The following is a 20,077-nucleotide window of genomic DNA, read 5'->3' on the forward strand; positions in this document are numbered from 1 at the left end:
GCGTCGTCTGTTGAGCATCCGAAGAGAGTAAAAAGGTGGAGGAAAAGTGAATTCTCTCACTCCTTTCTTGAGCTGGGACAACCACCTTCTGCTCTCAGACACTGAGCCTCTGAACTCCCGGTTCTTGAGCTTTCGGACTCTGGGACTTACACCAGCGGGCTCCTGGTCCTCAGGTCTTTGGCCTCTGACTGAATTATTCCACCAGCTCTCCTAGCTTGCAGACAACAGACTGTGGGACTTTTCTGCCTCCATAACTGCGTGAGCCAATCCCTATAATAAATATATATTCTCCATATAAATATATAAATACTATATCACATAATTATATGTAGTATAACTAAATAATGTATAATAAAATATATATATTAAGGTGTATTTACTTATGTACCTAAAATATAAATTGATGTATATATATATATATATCTCCTACTGGTTCTGTTTCTCTGGAGAACCCTGTCCAACACAATCTCACTGCCTTTTTTGTGTGTGTCATATTAAGTCCTCTTGTTTGCAGATGTTGATTGTGGGGAAGCTTGTTCTCCACCTTCCACCGCTGCACTAAGAGCTGCAATTCAGACCACAGAGGCTGAAGCCCCACGTGGAGTTCTTGATATAAAGGACCATGTTTCCCAGCTTTCCCAGCATTCCTGGAGTGGGCTCTCCATACCCCCAGCCGCTCTCCCCACCTGCAGCATCTCACTGCCCAGGATAGGGATTCCCACTCGCTTAGATAAGTGTCTCACTTTCTTATGGACTTTGGGTATCTGGGGCCTAAGGAAATTCAAGTGGCCTGCTTTTCCACATCTCTGTAACTACCTTGTATTTCTTTTAAAATAGATCTAAACTAAACCGGCGATATGTATCAAAAGCCTTAAAAATGCGTACGTCTTTTGACCTGGCAATTCTACTTCTAAGATGCTATTCTAGGAAATAATCAGAAATTTGGACAAAGCTTAACTTACAAGGATGTTGATTGTTGTGTTGTTTATAATAATGAACATAAGGAATGTGAGAAGCAATCTAAACTACAAGAGATTGATTAAAATTCTATACATGCATGTGATGGAATATTATGAAGATATTTAAGAAATCAAGTCACAGGACTTGCAGAAATGCTCATGACGTAGTTAAGTAAAAAATAAAGGCTGTGAGGATATATGGGAACACTCTATACTTGCCAATTAATTTGCCGTAAACCTAAAGCCACTTCAAAAAATAAAGTCTATTAATTTTTTTAAAAACTATGTGAACTAAAAATAAATTAATTAAATAAACAAATACATGTCACAGAGGAGTATGTTATATACGATCCCTATTTATAAAACCAAAAGATTATATACCAAAATATTAACACAGTCATATGCTGCATAATGTTTCTGTCAGTGACAGAGCACGGATGTGGTGGTGGTCCCATAAGATTAGTACCATATAGCCCAGGTGTGTAGTAGGCTATGCTGTCCAGGTTTGTGTAAGTACACTCCATGGCGTTCACACAATGACAAAACCACCCACGATGCATTGCTCAGAAGGTATCCCCATCATTAAGCTACGCATGACTGTAGTGGTTTTCTCTTCCAGTATTATGAGTAACGCTAATTTTCTTCTTTATATATTTCTATGTTCTTCAAATTTCCAAATGACAAACGTATAGTCATTTTTAATTCAAAAGAAGAAAATTAAACTAGCAGTGTATATTGTTTAAAAAATAATTGGAGTGGAGGAAGGTTTGGAGAAACTGAAGTCCTGTGTAGCTCAGAAGTAGTCCAGCCTACCGGAACCAGCTAGAGAAATCTCAGGACCTGATGAGCCCCGCCCCTGAACGGAGTGAAAGGTTTTGAGGATAAAAGTTCTTCAGAAGAACAGGTCATCATTCCTGGAGGAGTTCCTCAGAATGCCAGACTACTTTAACGACCTGGACTCCACTTCAGCTCGCCTCGTGCCTTTCGCAGCAGCTTAACCTCTGCCATCCCCTCCTGCAGTGACCTTTCAGAAGGTCTGTTAGAAGAGCTCGTCTTGGGCAGCAAGGGCAGGTGGAGAGCTGGGAGCCCAGAAGCAGGAGAGGGCTTCTCATGGGCTCGCTCTGGGCCTGAAGCAGAGAGTCTAGTTTCCCTCTACTATGCTCCAACCAGTTCCCCTGAGACGGAAAGAAGGCCAGGATTCCTGGAAGAATCCCCGCTCAGGAATAAAGCTGAGATTTTTGATGCCAGAAGTCTCTGTACTGACTTGGAAATATCTCCAGCGTATGTTGTAAAGGAAGAAAGCAAGTGTCACAACGACATACCAGTGTGGGGACCTGGAATTGGCCACCCCAAGATATGTCTCTTTGGCATCAGGATTATTTGAGGCTGATTGCTTTTGATAAACTGGGACAGGGAAGGAGGCTCTGAGGAATGGAACTTGCCCTTCCTTAGGACACGTTTACATTTGTAAGGTAAATCTCTATCTGTAAAAGGTGCCTGCCTCTCTGTACCAGGAAGAAGAAAGGAGATGACCTTCTCTCTAAAAACTCTTAATCAATACCAAAGGCAATGACTTAAAATCTGCATTTTATTGTGCTAGTCTGGTAACCTCCTGTAACTGACTTCCCTCCCTCTCCCAACGTTGGCATTCCTTAAGGATTAAGCATCTTTCCTTAGGCTAGGAACCGATTGCTGTTGCGCTCACCTGTGACCGCCCAGCTCCAGACAATTGACTTGCCTCCGGCTACGCCCACCGAGATAGCAGACCACTACCTGCTGTGTCCATCAAGCGCTGTGCTGACGGGGCAATCTTGTGACTATTGTGGGAGGGACATTTCAGTCACATGTGAAACACCCCGTTTGGGGGCTATATAACCACTCTGTGCACCCCACTTCTTCGGTGCCCTTTCTTCCTTCGGGAAGAAAGGCCCCGGGCCATGGTTCCTCATAAAGCTTTGTTTAATTTTCTCTTGCTATTCTGTCTCATGTGAATTTAATTCGTTCTCCAGCCAGACGAACCCCCATTTTGGGAGAGGACATGTCCTCCTCCCCTACACCAGGATGCTACATTTTGGTGAAGAAAGGGAGGAAAAAATAAAAATACAAATATATTTACCTACATTTCCCTAAAGAAACATTGGTGGGATATACAAGAAACTAATAAAAGAATTTAACGAAAGGGAGATGGGAAACAGGGTGAGTAAGTCTTCTCAATGAATATAATTTTATATCATTTTGATTTTTGAACTTTGTGACTATATTGTCTACTTGGAATGAGTAAAATCCAGCCAGAGATTAAGGGGAAATCACAAGGCTGTCTCACTGAGAGGGTGGGGAGGCAGGTAGCACAGTCTCAGTCATTTTCATCACAAGGTGGGGGAATTACCAGATGGCTCTTTTGATGGACAGGATGTGGCCACGTTGGGTCTGGAGGTCGACATCAAAGTTTGATGAGAACCTATTTGGTATCTTATCAGGTTCTGACCCTTGTCCCCAGCTAGATATTTGGGCCCAGAGCTACCCACTCGTTAGTGGGACACAGAAGGCGTTTAGCACGTGGCATACAGGCTACTGACCTGCAGCTCTCGGATGCTTGGAACCTGGGGCTTGTCTAAAGCAGGGCACCTGTAGCTGGGCCCCCGGTACAGGCCAGTTCTAGATAAGTGGCCATGACCTGTAGCTTCTTCTGTTAATTCAACAGCCCCTGGGGGACCGACTATGCTAATGTGCCTTATGCGCTAATGTGTTTATAGGCATGAAGGGACTGGAGAATGTGACCTAAACATCGGTAGGTCTACGTGTTGTGTTTATACGGATACACTCAGTTCTTGGGTATCCACAAGTGGAGTTGCCCAGCTGGCAATCAGTCAGTCAGAAGAGGGTTGGGGTGGGTGGGGAAAGTTTGGATACATGCATATAAAAGATAAAAAGGGGAGGGCACAGAGGAAGAAGAGGGAGGGAGCAGGATTGGCTGCATGCCAAAGACAATGGACAGGATCCTGCCTCCTTTCACCAACCTGGAGGCGGAAAGGTCAGATCAGAGGCCATGATATTTTACGGATCGCAAGGACATTAGAAATAAATTAGTGGAGCTGCTTCAATTTACAAACGAGGAAGCTGAATATAAAACATCCATGTGGCAGGTGGGGAAGGTACATGCCCCCAGACGTAACATGTCTGTGTCATCTACCCACGCAAAGACACACCTTGGAATGCTTTCCCACTTCTCAGGCAACTTAATTTACATTTACTTCCCTTCAAAATATTATTATTAGCTCATTCTCATTGCTAAAATGAGTCATAAACATCAGGCTTCTATGTCCATTTATTATTTTGAAGCAACCGCCAAACACTGTGGAAACGGTTTCATTTACCTCTAGAATTTGCCAAAAAAGAATCCAATGATGACTGAAACCAGTAATGACTATTTTCTATTTTCTTTTCCCTAAGTAATTGACCATTAATTATAATATCAATAGGCAGTGGGTAAGGAAAGCAGAGCTACGTTAGGGCTACATTTCATTTGTAACTGTTTTGTATATATCATAAATCTCTAATATTGGGCTATTGTCACCCATGATGAATTATTGTAAGCATGTCAGCACATGGTGGAAGTCAAGTACATTCAAATACTACTCAGTCAGAATTGAATTTGGCATGATAGTCTCATAAAAGGGGGCTCAATTGAGAGTTCCCACTTGCCTGCTCTAAACTTGTCACTTGTAGGTGCTAAAGAGCTTGTTGTGTTGGTTTAATTAGTCAACAAATCGGTCCTTACTTGATTGCGTGGTCGTATCACATATGTTAACACTTCAGTGTTTGATGGAGATATTAACAAGTGACAAGAGTCTCTTGGTCTGTGGACTTTAAAGAAGAGAAGCTCTTCTATATTATTTCATTTGGCCCTGCCAATATTTATTAGATCATGCAGCCCGCAGGCTGCCAGTTAAAGAAAGACAACACAAACATTTTTCAGGGTTATGCTCATCTGTATCCCAAAGAAGGGTCACTGAACAATCGATGGGAGAAGAGCATAAGTAAGACAAGTGTTTTCTTCTACTGCTTGCAAATTCATTATTTGATACAGTTTGTGCAGACCTCCTTTGAGCTTTTTTCACTTAAAAGATAATTTATGACAAGAACAGAGAGGTTCTTGAAAATGCTATAGCAACTGAAGCTGAATGATACCACGCTGGTGCAAGACGCCGAGTCACCGGAGGCTGGTGAAGAGGAAGTTTGCGTTTGTATGAAGAACTGTGTTAGTTAACATTCATCCATGGTGGATACAATTCTCATATTAATAGTCGATAGAGTCAAAGGAAAAAATTCAGTAACCGAAATGATTATTCCCAGAAGGGGGGTAGGAGATAAAAAATTGATACCCTGAAAGTTCGCAAAAGACCCGTCTATTCACTTTTTCTATAGCAGAACAAACAAAAGGGCTGTGCGTACTCTGAACGACAGGCTTCATTTGTTCTGCCATCAGTCCGTTATGGCTTTTATCTGTGCGTTAGCAAGAACCAGGTCTCCGTGCCGTGTGCGGGAATGATGTACAGCATATGAAGCAGAGCCATAGAAGAGTTCATTTCATTTAGGTTGAACATTGCTTTGCAGAAAACATTTAAATGACTGCTAACGATGCAAAAATTGCCAGCAGTGACTTAACCAGTGAATATGACAGGATATAAAATTATGACTACAGGGTTTTCTGTCCAGACTGTCTAGTGGGAACTTCTAAAATCCAATTTATTTTTATCTTTCTTAGGAAGCTGCCTAAAAATCCAAAATATCCTTATCTCTTGCCTCATAAAGGATAAAACTTGCCATTTGTCTCCTTAGAAGAGCTCACACTGATTTATTCAGTATTTAATTATGTGGTGGTCACCCTGTTGTGGGTCAGAGACCAAAGCCTTATCTGTTCCTTAAAGAACACCAGGTGAGCCCCCGCCTCCCGTGGGCCTGACCTAAGTGTTCACCTGCCGGCCGGCTGACAGTTGTCTTGGAGCTGTGGCAAGCGCTGGAGGAGCTCCACATGAATAGTTGAGACCACAGCGTCTTTACACAAACATTCTCTGCACATGCACATTTGGAGAGCATCAGTAACCATGGGTTAAGGAAGATGTTCTCTAAATAATAAAAAATACTTTTCAGATAGTTATAGCATCTTCCTTCCCAAGGCCACTCCCTTTACAGCCAAGCCTTGGGACTGGAGCAGCCTCGGTGTCCATGATAAAGCCTTTTGCACTCTAAGGTTAACACAGATAGAGTTGAAAAGGAGGAATGCACTCTTTCTCACTTACTTTCACTTCGGCTTCTGCTTAGCCTAAACACCAAACTAAATCACCTTTAGAAGGTGATTAAACTTCCTAACTTCCTCATCCCATCCCCCACCATCACCAATGCTTTTCATCAGCGTTACAAATCCACGCCCAGAAGCAGCCAATCAGGTTTTACTGGGAAGCAGGCCTTCAATGAATACTCGTTGATTAATTGATTGATTGACTAGGGTAAATTATGAGTGTTAGCCTAACCAATAGAAACAAAAAATAATTTGACTGAGTGACAGTGTTAATAGTGAAAGGTTAAAGGGGGTAAGACGGGGTGCACTGTGGGGTAGCACGAATTTACGTGAAGAATGTGAAAGCTTTGGCGGAATATTTTCTTTTGAGGGGTAGGAGATGGGAAATGGGTTGGTTGGCCTGCAAAAGATACGGGTACCCTCAGTGCAAGAATATTCCTGCACTGAGCTCTAAAGAAAAAAAGAAGAAAGGCAAAGGATGTGGAGAATGAAAAGCCATTTGATGTAAGGTGCAGAGGGAGGATTGGGGGAGGGGAGGGGTAAAAGCCGTGAGAAGGGACGGAAAGGAAGGAAGTGGGAAGCAGGAACGTGTGTAGCTTAATTTTAGGCTCAAACTTCCAGAGCCTCCAATTTTTGCTGTTGCCACAATGCTGTAAAGAACATCCTTGTACATATAGCTCTGTGTACTTTTGAAAATTATAGGCAGGAATGGAAATATAGGGACTTTCCTTCCCACTTTTTGTAATTCTGTAATGTTGGAATTTCATATAATCAAAATGGATTGATTTTATAGTCAGAAAAAATAACTCAGGAATATTACAGTAAACAACAACTCTTAGAGCTAGGACTTTTCTCAAAGAGGAGAAAATAGAAATATCAGCCTATGAGGTTTAGCAATTTAATAATAAGTTGTGACTATTAAAGTTATTTCGGTTCATTTAGGAATATTGACTTCAGCTTCTAGAAATAAGCAATAAGATATGCTCTTGAAGCATATCTGCTTTCAAAGAAGTTTGAATCTTCTCCTTCGGTTCTAAGACGTTTTCGCTTGCTGCCTCAAACAAGTACAAAACCATTTCCCCCGAACTGGTAGAAAAGCCTTATTTCAGTTATTTTTCCATGCCCACACCTCCAGAGGATGGGAAACTTTTCTTAAAAGTGAAATGAGCTGACAGCAGCTCCATGTTGCCTGGGGCCAGGGTTGGGGGGAGGAACCGACTGCAAAGGGGTACATGGGAACTTATTGGGGTGATAGAAATGTTCTGTATCTTGACTGGGGTCGTGGTTACGAGACTGTATACATTGGACAAAATTCACTAAATGTACACTTAAAATGGGTGAATTTGATTGTACATTAACCGTACCTCCATAAAGCTATTTTTAAAAATAGCTTTAAAAATAAAGTGAACCGGTACTTTTTTGGTGATCATTTACAAGAATATTCCAAATTCTATAAGAATCAGGAGGATTCTCATTTCAAAAGTCCTAAAACTGGTATGAAAAGATGTGTTCGACTGAAAAGCTAAAAGGAGTTTACATACTTAAATTCTATTTTTATTTGAAGCTAGCATAAAAAGGTGAAAAGAAATACAATTTTTTAAATTACAGATTTTTATTCAATAATTTATGTAGCTCTTTTCTGTTTTAATTTCCCTTGGGGTGTATCCTTATTCTGGTATCGATATTTTGAGTAAGACAAATATCCACCCATTCATTAAAAGTTTCTCTCATATAAAGGAATTCAATTTTTTTTTTGATTGGTGCTAGACTCACAGACAGACAGAAATAAGCTGCCATTCTTCCATTTGATAGCCAGACGCTGCCAGTTGTAGCCAGGGCAGTCATGCTGTTAAATTAGGTCTAATGAAGGAGTAATTGCTTTAGATATAGTGAACCATTTCAAAGAAAACAAGGATTCTAATTGATTTGCAATTTGTTTGGCACATTGCATTGTCTGCTGCCATTGATTAGTCTTCTGGATTTCACACTGCATGTGTTTCCCTTTATTAAGGGAATAACAGGTTACTGATTACTTTCTTTCTGGGTTTAATGTAGCGGTTAATGTCTACTTTGTTCTTGTGTCATGTCACAGGCGAGGAAGGAATAATAGGCAAGTGGGTGGCCCTTTGCTAAGCAACTTCCCTGCTGCTCTGAGCTGTGTGCTCCGAGACAGGCTGAAAAGCGGATCAAGAGAAAGGGTTAGAATAGCAGGACTCACAAGTTAAGGCCTGAGTCAGGGTAGACCCGGCTCGAAACTTGGCTTTCCCCTCCCAGTCAAAGCAGAGCATGGGACGAAGCAGCTGGGGGTAGATTTGTTCTTGTATCATTCGATGATTTGTAGACAGGATATGAATCTATGCCCATTGTTTTGTTTAATGGTTATGCATACTAAACGGACGCAGAAAAAGAATATTGGAGGTTGAGGCCTTTTGGTTCATTTAACCCTTTGGAAAGTGACATTCTGGTGGCACCTGGGAAGCACTTGTTGCTGAGGTGTCGATATGATCATCAAAATGGCTCTGCTGTTTATACCAACTGCAGGGGAGGGAGAAAAAGTTCTCAGGGTTACAGTCATTTCATTGCCCTCAAAGCGCAGCAGGAATTATTAGCTTAGCCCGGCGTGCCCCTTTGTTTTCCTAAGGCTCTGCTCCTCCAACAGACACTCATTTAAGGCGAATCCACTGCTCTCGGAAATGTGTTTTGCAATGGTGCACGGAACAGGCTCTCACTTAGCGGATCTAATCCTTTCACGGCTCGGCTTGTTAATGTAGCAACTGCTCAAAATGGGAAATGGATTCTCTAATGAGACAGGTCCCTTCGTGGCTTTATTCTCCCAGGCCAACCCCCAGGCATTCATTCAAGTACGCCCCCGCCCCCGACGCCAAGCTAGGGTCAGGCACCCCCTCTTCCCACCCAGCAAGCAACCCGTTATTCAGCACGCAGTCCCCCATCTCTAGGCCCCTTGCCTCCCCACGACCTTCCCAGAGCGCTTGGAAGCTCACAAATAACAAAGGGGTGTGGGCAGAAAAAGGTTCCCTTTTCTCTGCATCAGTTACCTCCTCTGAAGCCAGAGCCCACCTTTTCCTGAGCTCCTGACCTCACCAACAAGGTTGGAGAGAGGAGGTGCATTCAAAGTAGCCAACTGCATCTCAACTTATCAAATAAACAACATTTTGCTATACTACCCAACATATTTCTATATTTGATGTTTTTACTTAACATAGTTTTTGTGCATATTGGCTTTCATAGTGATCCTGATTGTGATGAGCTTAACCAATAGAGCCAAGCAGTGAAGGTAAACGTGGACTCTGGTCTTAGTTCCTTTTCTTTTACCATATTTACTCCCATGGGTCTTCCTAAAGCCTGTGTACTTCTCCTCCAGAAATCCCATTCTCCCCAAAATACTAAGCAAGTAAAATTCAGGTTAAGAGGAATATTAAAGGCAATTTGGGAGCCATGACAGGGCAATCTGACATTTGAAGCATGCATTTAGAAGTGAAAATGAAGATAGTTCTGCCCATTTTGCTTTGGGGATGGTTGATTGGGGAAAATAAATTATATATACATGAGCTCAGGTCCACCTTTAGTCTGACAACTTTCCCTTATGTGTGTGCCATGGAATCCTTTGGCAATCTGATGAAGCCCATGGGCCTCTTCTCAGAGTAATGTTTTTAAATGCATAAAATGAAATACTTAGGACTACAAAGAAAACCAATTATACCAAAGTAAAGTTATCAAAATATTTTTAAAAACAAATTGATATATAGCAATTTCTTTATTAGTACTTATTGTTAATGAATTTATTGCTTCAGATAATAAGATCTGTGGATAGGTCTAGCAATTCCTATAATTTTGAAGTAATAATGAGTAATTAAATTTTGAATATCTAACCACTTTAATGTGTTATGAAATAATTTGTCTTTCCTCTTGGTGACACAATCACAGGCACTGATAACTATTATTTTTGTTGACTGCACCTACAATTGAAAGGGATTATTAAAAATAAAGATGTATTGGGGCTGGCCCCGTGGCCGAGTGGTTAAGTTCGCGCGCTCCGCTGCAGGCGGCCCAGTGTTTCGTTGGTTCGAATCCTGGGCGCGGACATGGCACTGCTCATCAAACCATGCTGAGGCAGCGTCCCACATGCCACAACTAGAATGACCCACAACGAAGCATATACAACTATGTACTGGGGGGCTTTGGGGAGAAAAAGAAAAAAAAAAAAAAAAAGATGTATTTTTTCCCATCCAGATTCATGGATCTCTAAATTCTATCCACCAACCCACAGGACCCCTGCCTTCTGCCTCAGTGGCCTCTTTCAAGGTTCCATCAGGGCCCAGAGCTGTCACTGTAGTTCTAGGGAGGGGAAAGAGAGGAGAAATGAGCACTGGCCCCGGTCCGAACTCACCACCCATATGACTGAACTGAATGTCATGGATCATAGATGTCCTCCATGTCTTCCTAGACTTTTGCTCCTCCCAGTGTCTCCCCCCATCTACAAAACTCATGTCTATATAGGTCAAGGCCATACAACATGGACACATGGAGAGAGGAGAGCTGAGCAAAACCAAAACAGAACAAGCACATAAATTGTGCCTCTCTCTGCATTATCTGAGTCTGATTACAAGACATGCAAATTTACAAGACATGCAATTCAATAAACGAAATATTTCTGGGGATTGGTAGGATGTGAAAGTAACAAAGTAAAACCATTATCAAAGAGAACAGAGCTCACATTTAGTTAACTAGGGTTGCCAGATTTAGCAAATAAAAATGAAAATATTGCATGAAACATATTTATACTAAAAAATTACTTCTTGTTTATCTGAAATTCAGATTTAAGTGGTTGTTCTGTATTTTATCTGGAAATCCTAAATTAAAATATTGTATAACTGGCTGGCCCGGTGGCGCAGCAGTTAAGTGCGCACGTTTCGTTTCAGCGGCCTGGGGTTCGCCAGTTCGTATCCTGGGTGCAGACATGGCACTGCTTGGCAAGCCATGCTGTGGTAGGAGTCCCACATATAAAGTGGAGGAAGATGGGCACGGATATTAGCTCAGAGCCAGTCTTCCTCAGTGAAAAGAGGAGGATTGGCAACAGTTGGCTCAGGGCTAATCTTCCTCAAAAAAAAAATTATATATTGTGTAAGGCAAGTAAATCCAAGTGTAGACTATAATTAAGTGATGTGAGAGAACTCTTGTTTTACTGGTCAAATAATTTGAACTAAACTCAGAAGTGGAAAGTTTTTGATTTGTTTTAGAATCAAAGAGGATTTTCAGGATTGAAAGAGATGAGAAGGAGTTAGGAGGCGAGGAGGAGGAATGAGATGAGTCAGAAGGCAGGAGGGAGGATGGCTGGAGACGAGCACTTTCTGTGCTTGGCTGAGAATCCAGAGCAGGTCAGCTCTGGCAGGACCTGACCCAGCGACTTCTTCCTCTCTGGGCCAGGACTCTGCCCTGACTCTTTTGAAATGGATGAGGCCAGCATTGCTTGGGCTTCTGCTTGATCCTCACAAGACATAAAGGAACCAAGGCTCGGGGGTTAAGCAACTTGCCAGAAGTCGCACAACTGGGATTCAAATCCAGGGCTGACACACCAAAGACTCCAAGCATGCCCCATACCCTACTGCTTCTCTAGCAAGTAATACCCCAGATTTTAATCTCCCTGCTTCTTCCACTGCCACCTCTCCTGTTTACTATAGAGGAGGGAAGCTCTCAGAGCTGGTAGGCTTGGGTTGTATGCCAAAAACTTTGAAAGCTCCACTCTCCAGGGGCCTTTCCACTGTCCAAGGGAGGGCAAGTAAATTAATCAGCTGGGAAGCTCACTTCCTGAGAAGAAAAAGACAAGCCCCCATCCAGTTCCTTACTAACAACAACAACAACAACAAAGCAAAGCCTCATTATGAAGCCTCTCCCAGTCTTTCCTGTCCTCCTGGGTCGTGTGAATTCAGACTTGGAGTTTTACAGTTGAGGGCAGGTTCAGATCCCAGTAGCTGCCTGTGGACCTAGGTGCTCTGAAATAGCTCCTCTCTCCCACGCTGGAGCTACATCCCAGAAATGTCCAGGGCGCCGTGTTCTAGAGGCCTTACAACAAGGGAAAGTGTTATTTTATTAATTCTTTTCATGCCCCAGAGCACAAGGGCCAAGACAACCACAAACAAACCTCAGACAATCTCTTTGGAAGTACAGACTTGCCGGAAATCTCCTGAGATGGTAATGCTGTGTCAGCCCAGCCAGCGCCCCGCCATCCCCTGCAGGGAGCACCCCTGTGTGTAAAGCTGCTCCAAGACAAAGCTCCCCTGGGTGAAGTCTCACCATCAGACCTCCTCTAGACTCGGGACCCCATCACCCCGTGTTGATAGTCAGCTATTTCCCCCCTCTGCAGAGGCATTTCTCTTGCTTTAACACAAGTGGTATCAATAGGTTATTTATATTTTGAACTCTATTGAAAAGAGGATTATACCAGGACATTTAATTTTAGTTAAGAAAATATAGAAATTACTCCCATCTATGAAAAGCAGTGCTTTAAAATGAAAGAAAATAGTTCACTTCTCGCTGTCACAGCAGTGGCACTGGTAAGTACTTCTAAATTGCTCCACTTTGCTATTGTCTGAGGTCCTTGATAAGCATTCTGCATTTTAAGCTTTATCTATTTCTCATCATTAAAAAGCTCATTAGTTAGTCAGCATACTGGTACTTTCTTTACGGTTCATAAATTCAGATTATAACCTTGTGTCCCATAAATGGTGCTGCTCATTAAATCATCAAAACACTAGTGTAGAGACATTTAATGGTAAATTTAAAATTAGATTTCTACATTTAGAAATCTCAATAAAATGCCCTGACTGCCTAAAGTTTTTAAAGGAAGACATAAAATCAATAGGATTTTACTGTGTGGTAGGACTCTGCTTCTCAACAAGCTGTTGCAAAGATTAGGTTAGAGAGCCTGTGATCAATGCTGCCCATATAGTACCTGAATGAGGACATATGGACCCAAGCCTAAATTTTTGATGCCAGGTTTTTCTGATCTAATATAAGTAGTATTCCTGTTTCCACAGTGGCCAAATTTTGCAATGATGTTCCTTCTAATATGGCTTTATTGTAAAGCTATGTGTCTTCATTTGAACCCATGATTCTTGACCACTATTTGGACAATTTGAATACTTGATGAAGCGTATCAGTCACAGACTGACAGGCGATGGGTCAGATGGGAACCCAATGACCTCACTGACCTTGATTCCACACCCAGGTAACCTCAAGATGTGGAGAACCTTCTTAAGGATACGGCACAGCACTGGATATCTTGCCCTGACAGTAGTAATTGGCAGGAAGAGAAGATGGTAGCAAAGAGTGTGTTGGAAAAGTGGAATCCATAGATAAGACGTTGTCTTGTCATCCTGGCTTAAAGCAAAGAGCAAAGGCAGACTTACCAGTCAATGTTCTAAAGGGAAACAGAGGAAACTAAGTTCCCAAAAACCTGGGATTGACACCAAAGGAATAAGAATCAAGTGAGCAAGCATTTCTAAGAACACACACACACATGCACACGCACACGCTCACACACACACCCTTCCTCCTCTGTGTTCTTATTCTTCCTATTTGATATTTTGCCCTGGACTGGATACCGTGGATCTGAATGGGCTCATAATGCATTCCTACTGCCATCTTTCCCTAAAGTGGCCTGCCCAACTCCAACCCAAGGCCACTCTGTGTTCTAATCGTGAAGTGTCTCCTGCTGTCGAGGAGTGAGATAATGAGGCTGAAGGATGACAGCAGAGTGGCTTGCAGGTGGGAGAGGGCAAGGGGGGGAGTGGTTCTGGTGGCACACCTGTGAGGCACGGCATTCCCCAACCAAAGGCTCCAGGCTGGCTATCACGTTTCTGATGCTAGAGCACTTTCAGAATTATGCTTTCTGTCCTGTGCTGCACTTGGCAGATAGGCAAGTTCAGTAATTTTAGCATGAATAAACTTGACTCTTTATTGTCCCACTTAGAATTCTGTCTAGAATGGGGACAGTGCTCCCTTCCCTGGCTGTTTACTCCAAGTCTTTCCATTTCCTTTATAGTGACTTTTGACAGTTTCTCTTTCCTCAGGCATCTCTGACCACAAGGTAGCATTTGGCGAAATAATTTTTATTCATTGAAGCCTATCTTTGAGAATCTTCCATAATGCCAAAACCTGGGGTTGCATGGGCCCTTGCCCTGTAAGAAGCGTATGTGGTTCACTGTTCCCTAAATACCAGCCTCTCTCTCTCCCCCATCACTCCCCCACTGCCCACTCCACCACCTTCCATGTCCACATCCCACCAACTTCTTTACCTCACTCTCACCCCCATATTGTGAACATGCAGCCCAAGGAGACCAACGTCAGAGTACAATTCAGGAATTCTAGGTTCTCTTCCCATCTCTACCAGGCCTGCCTCTGGGAACCCAAACTATTTTCTAACACAATGTGTCCTGGCATCTGTAAGTCAAAAATAATCACCTGAATACTGAATACTAGAGAGAAGCCAGCAGTGAAGAAATAGTGCCGAGTCATAGAGAATGAAGGCTGGAAGCACGTGCTAAACCATGTAGCTCTTCTGCATCAGCCACATATGTGAGATGAGGAAAATCCTCGGGCAACATGTCTCCTTCTTAGAACACATTTTTCCTTAAACACATTGCCCAGCTTTACTGCCATCATTCTGATGACCTTGCCTCCCCACTGAAAACTTCACCCCCACGTCTTGGCCACCTTCTTGAGTTGAAGCAAACACCTTGAGATTTTAGCAAAGCATTTTCAAGTTTTGGCTCCATGTTTCCCAAAAGTTCCTTAAGTCGTTTTTCAAGAGCCTTAGCTTGCGTGGATGGTTCACTTTACACAACAGATGTGCTGTTGGGGGTGGGCAATTCATTTTTTGAGGATAGATTCCGTTTTCAATATATGAGAGCTCACTATATCAACAACCTATTTAATGAATTCTTTTATGAAGCAAAGAATCCAACACATTTCTATTTCAAAGAGCAGATTTTCTTAAGACAAGTCACACCTCAACACCCCATCTCTGCTTGCTGCTTGGAAGGAAACGCTGAGACTGTGAGCTCTCGCCTTAGTCAAACTCAGTAGAGGTTCCTTCTCTGGATCTTTGATGCCTGCCTGCCTAACTCTTCTGGGCAGACTCTGCTCATTCCAGTTTCCTCCCACTTAAACAAACAGAATATATTGCTACATTTTACCACCACAAGCCTGGCCCCAGCCTCTGCCATAGCTCACTTCTCTGACCTCTCCTGCTAAGCCAGGCCCTCCACAGCCTCTGCAGCCTGCGCACGGTCCCAAGGCCCGATTCCCTGGGCTTATCCTAATGTCTGCGGAAGCCGTTCTGAGCCCCGACATTCGGCTCACGATGATACACAGACAAGGGCTGAGCACTTCCAAGGAATCCAGCCCTTTGCCTCTCTCATCACAGCACTGTAGAAGTCAGGGCTGCGGTGGGTGGTGTTTCTTCCTGTAGTCTAGAGTTTCTGTGGACAGCAATCCCTGTCACTCCTTGCAATAAGCCAGTGTGCTGCAGCCCAACGCTGTAATAAAGCACAGTACACATGACGATAGCTCTTAGCCAGGCCAAGCCCGCACTCTAAAAGGCGGCACTCTTATCAAGAGGGTGAAAAGGCCCTCCAAATTCAGAAGCCTGAAAGCGACAGGACAAAGCTGGCCTACACTGGCTCCGCGCATGAGTTAAGAAACCTGGCCATGAGGAATCATTGTCTACAGAAGCCATGGAAACCCACTGCCCCCCAGTCCCGGCCCCCACTACTCCTAAAGAAGCCAATTCCCTGACATTAAATGTGCCATGACTCACCCACAACCGTAGAAAAGCACAAACTTACTGCACGTGTATTTTTCGTTGCTTTGTGTGGTAGGCAGAATAATGGCCCCGCAAAGATGTCCACATACTCGTCCCTGGAACCTGTGACGGTGTTACCTTCCATGACAAAAGAGATATTGCAGTTGTGGTTAAATTAAGGACCCTGAGATGGGAGAGTATCCTGGATTATCCAGGTGGGCCCAATGTCATCACATGGGTCCTTACAATTGGAGACTTTCCCAGCTGTGGCTAGAGGGAGAGGTGACTGCAGAAGGATGCAGAGAGAGGTGCCATGTGCCTGGCTTTGAAGGGGCCACAAGACAAGGAATGTGGGCAGCCTCTCGACACTGGAAAAGGCAAGGAAATAGAACCCCCAGGAGGGAATGCAGCCCTGGCGACGCCTGGATTTTAGCCCAGGGTGCCCATTTTGGACTTACGACCTCCCGAACTGTAAGACGTAAATTTGTACTGTTTATGCCACTACGTTTGTGGTAATTTGTTGGCCACCATAGGAAACCAATACAATCTATATAACAGTTTACTAAATTTGTTGCCACAATTTATCTTACTTGAACGCTTTAAGAGCTTTCATCACCTCTCTCTCTCCCAGAGGTTTTCTAGGAACAAATTACTCCCTTGCCTTTTAATTTTTTTCTTTCACATGTAGGCTGAGGCTTATTCAGGCTCACTCCACTGAAGGCTCTAGCAATATTATCTCAGCATATGGCCCCAGGCAAGAACAGTCCACACAGGATGCTACGATTCTCCCTCGGTAAGGCGGGCAGAGGGTATTGTGTGGGGTCAGCAAATGCATTAACCACAGACATACTCCAGGGATGAAGAATGAAAAGAAGATGTTTTGACCAGCTTGACTGTGGCACTCCATCCGTGGAGTTGTTCCCTGAGTCTAAATTGCCGCTAACTGGGCAGTTTTCCTTCTAAAAGCTTCAGGATGACTGGAGTATGCTGCCCTGGGGGAAGGGCCTGGGGGGGAAGACAATAGCTCTGAAAGAATCATAGCTCTCCCCCACTCCAGCCCCCCCCCCACAATGAAAAGTTAAGAAAACAGCCAAATGGGTGCCTCAGAGAAATGCCTAGTCAAGCAGTTGGTCCACCCCTGCCTGTTGAACATTTGGGTCACCCAATGCAAATGTTAAAGCTGTGTTCAAACCAGAAAAAATAAAAATAATAAGCTGTCAGAATAATTACTAAGAACATGCAAGGATTATACAAAGTAAACTGCAGCCTGCAAAAAAGAGAATTGCATGTTAGCTAATTGTTAATTTTAGCCATCGCCGCGGCTAATTACCATGGCACACAGTGACTATTAGCGTGATGCTCCAGCACCTGCTCTCTCCAATGAACAGATTTCTTCATCGCTAGCACAGGAGCAAAATGTGTAATTATTGGCCATCATTGGGGCGATTTTTCAGTGATTCTTTTGTGCAATGTGAATAAAGCATAATGACATATTTTATTAGAGGGCAAATAGCTGTTTGTTAATGGAAATGATTTGAAATCCAAAAAACTAGAAGCTAGGAGCATGTTTTCGGTATCAGCGTGAATTCAAATGTATTTTCTTTTAACTCTTTATAAAAGGAGCATAGAAATCAAATCTAAACTGAGTATAATATATTTAATGATATGTACAAACACAGCATCGATTAATTACCTCAAATGCTTTTAGTGCTACACCATTTATTTTGTTTCAGTCATGTGTTAAATTTTAGTATTTCATATTTAAATTCTTATTTCTTGGTCCGAGAGACTGGTGAAGCTGGCCTGCGTCACACCTCATTTCCTGCAGAACTCTCTTTTTATTGGTACACATGGCACTTGCGAAAAGTGAGCCAAAAATCCGGGCTTCAGTGCTGTTGGAGCTGGGCACGGCAGCACCTCCCTGAAGAGACGAGCATGAATTAGGTTATCAACACCCAACTGTCAGCCACTGGGTGGATTGCACATTGTAAATAAGGTGCCCTGAGGACAAGACTGGAACTCTTTCAGGCTTGGAAATGACATTCGTTTCCCTTTCATGACAAAATTAATAGATCTACTACAGGAAGCTATCAAAGAACAAAAGCTCTGTCTATCTTCATCTAAGGCATATAATGATCACATGTGAGTCTACGTATGTATGTGCATGTGTGTCTGCATGTGTGCATGTGTATGTATTTATCTACTAGAAAATAGTACTTCCATTGGCAATGATGCAACATAAGAAATCAGGTCTTTTCTTTCAACTTTGCCCCAGACAAGGTTCTCAAAGCCCTTTCTGCCTCCATTTTCTCCCCTCGCCCTAATCTTTGTATTTTTATAATGGGATAATAGTTCTAAATATGGCGCTATGGAGCTTAAGTCTAAAGTCTTCCGGAACTCTCAGATAAAAAACCATTTGAGAATGGATTAATGAAGAACTGAGACTAACATGATCAACATATTCCTGTTGTTTTGATCAGGCTCAGGGGGAAAAACAAGCTGGTTCGAAGAGAGTGTTTAATTCCACCGCATGTTTATACCTTATTTGTATTTCTAACTCTGAACACTGTGTGCTGAATTCTTCCTAAACCATGACATGAGAAAATGTTCTCAACAGGAAAGATGAAAGGGCTGCGCTTGAGATGTATGTTTGCTGAACTTTCGTCACTCCATTCCACTCCGAGGTTCGGTTATGAAAGCTGTGTATTTTCAAAGGTCACTGGAAGGCAACCCACCTCTGTGTTCCCAGTGTGGAGAACCTGCTCCTCATCGCCGGGCATATTGTTTTATCGCCACTGTTTACAAACAGGGAGAAACTCCCGGGAAAGGGCCCTCCCCTTTCTTACCGCAGGCTTCCCACTATTTTAAGATGCAGATAAGTTCGGTATTCAGGTTCACTGTTTGACCCATTAAACTGGTATTGAGGTATAATTTGTGTGTTTTCCCAGTACCGTTGCACATAGAATGGGGTTCATTTCCACACGTTTGAATAAATTTATCCAGTTCAGTGAACCTGTTGTGAAGCTCAGCAAAACTCAGTAGGTGGCTTTAAAGTCCTGTAATTAGCCCATTACAGGAAATCTGTACTTTGGATTTTTGCACATCGGTTAATAAGCATAGCATGCTTCATATATCAATAACATTACATTAAATGATGCAATATAAAGGAATCAAAGGCCAGTGGAGCTAAACAAAATGCTTGAAAGAGACCTCAAATTAACACGCTTAATTCCAACTCAGTGCACAGGAAAAGGCTCTCGCTCTTACTGTACCCGTTCCTCGGGAGCCCACAACGACACAGCCGTGTGCAAGGTGCCTGGTGCCCGGTTTCCACGTCCTACCTGCCTTTTGTCAACTCCGTGCAGCTTGGGATGGGCTCACCTTCACCCCGTTTCCTTTCCTTTCTCATCATGGACTAGGACATGAGTTGAAGGGGTAGAAGAAAAAAGGAAAAGAAGAGGAAAAAAGACTTCAGCCCAGCTGCGACTTCCTGGGAGAAGAGTCACGTTAGCACTTCCGTGATTCAGGGGGCGGAGCGGGCCGGGCCTGGCTCTCCCTTCCCCTCTGCTGGCTTCTCTCACTCACGTGTGTATGACAACCACTTCAGAGTGGAGTGCTGCGTGAATGCCACACACGGAACTTTACCTGTAGAGTTTTAATCATTTCACTAGAAATATTCCTGCCAAGCAACCCTGTGTAATATTGCCTCACTCTGGCCTATTTGAAAAGCTTTTCGCCTCCCTATGGATGAAGTTATAGTTCCACTTAACTGGTCCCCAAATATAGTGTAACAATAAAGTAAACCTGTTCCTGTGAATCCAGAAATGAGTGCAGCATTTAGACAAGTTGCACTATTGTTATATAACCAGTAAGAGAAAATAGTTGCACTGCAAGTCACTCTAGAATGTAAGCTCCGGGAAGCCAGGCGCCGGGACGGTCTTGTTTCCCTTTGTAGTCCCCTTGCCCAGCGCAGTCTGTTTATTCATTTATTTTTCA

The 20,077-nt window shown here is 43.1% G+C and overlaps 1 long non-coding RNA gene across 2 annotated transcripts in view; it reads right to left on the reverse strand.

Annotated features, from left to right (window-relative positions):
- LOC139078079 (uncharacterized) overlaps positions 1 to 19,611 on the reverse strand; it is a 55,762-nt gene extending 36,151 nt beyond the window's left edge. For both annotated transcript variants that reach the window (XR_011530835.1, XR_011530838.1), the window contains exons 1-3: positions 19,423 to 19,611; positions 17,775 to 18,002; positions 16,125 to 16,219 (exon numbers count right to left, since the gene is read on the reverse strand). This is a non-coding gene — a long non-coding RNA (uncharacterized lncRNA). The remainder of the gene's footprint in view (positions 1 to 16,124; positions 16,220 to 17,774; positions 18,003 to 19,422) is intronic.
- Between the last annotated feature and the right edge of the window lie 466 nt (positions 19,612 to 20,077).

The sequence above is a fragment of the Equus przewalskii genome, chromosome 1 (assembly GCF_037783145.1).
Source record: "Equus przewalskii isolate Varuska chromosome 1, EquPr2, whole genome shotgun sequence".
NCBI lineage: Eukaryota > Metazoa > Chordata > Mammalia > Perissodactyla > Equidae > Equus > Equus przewalskii.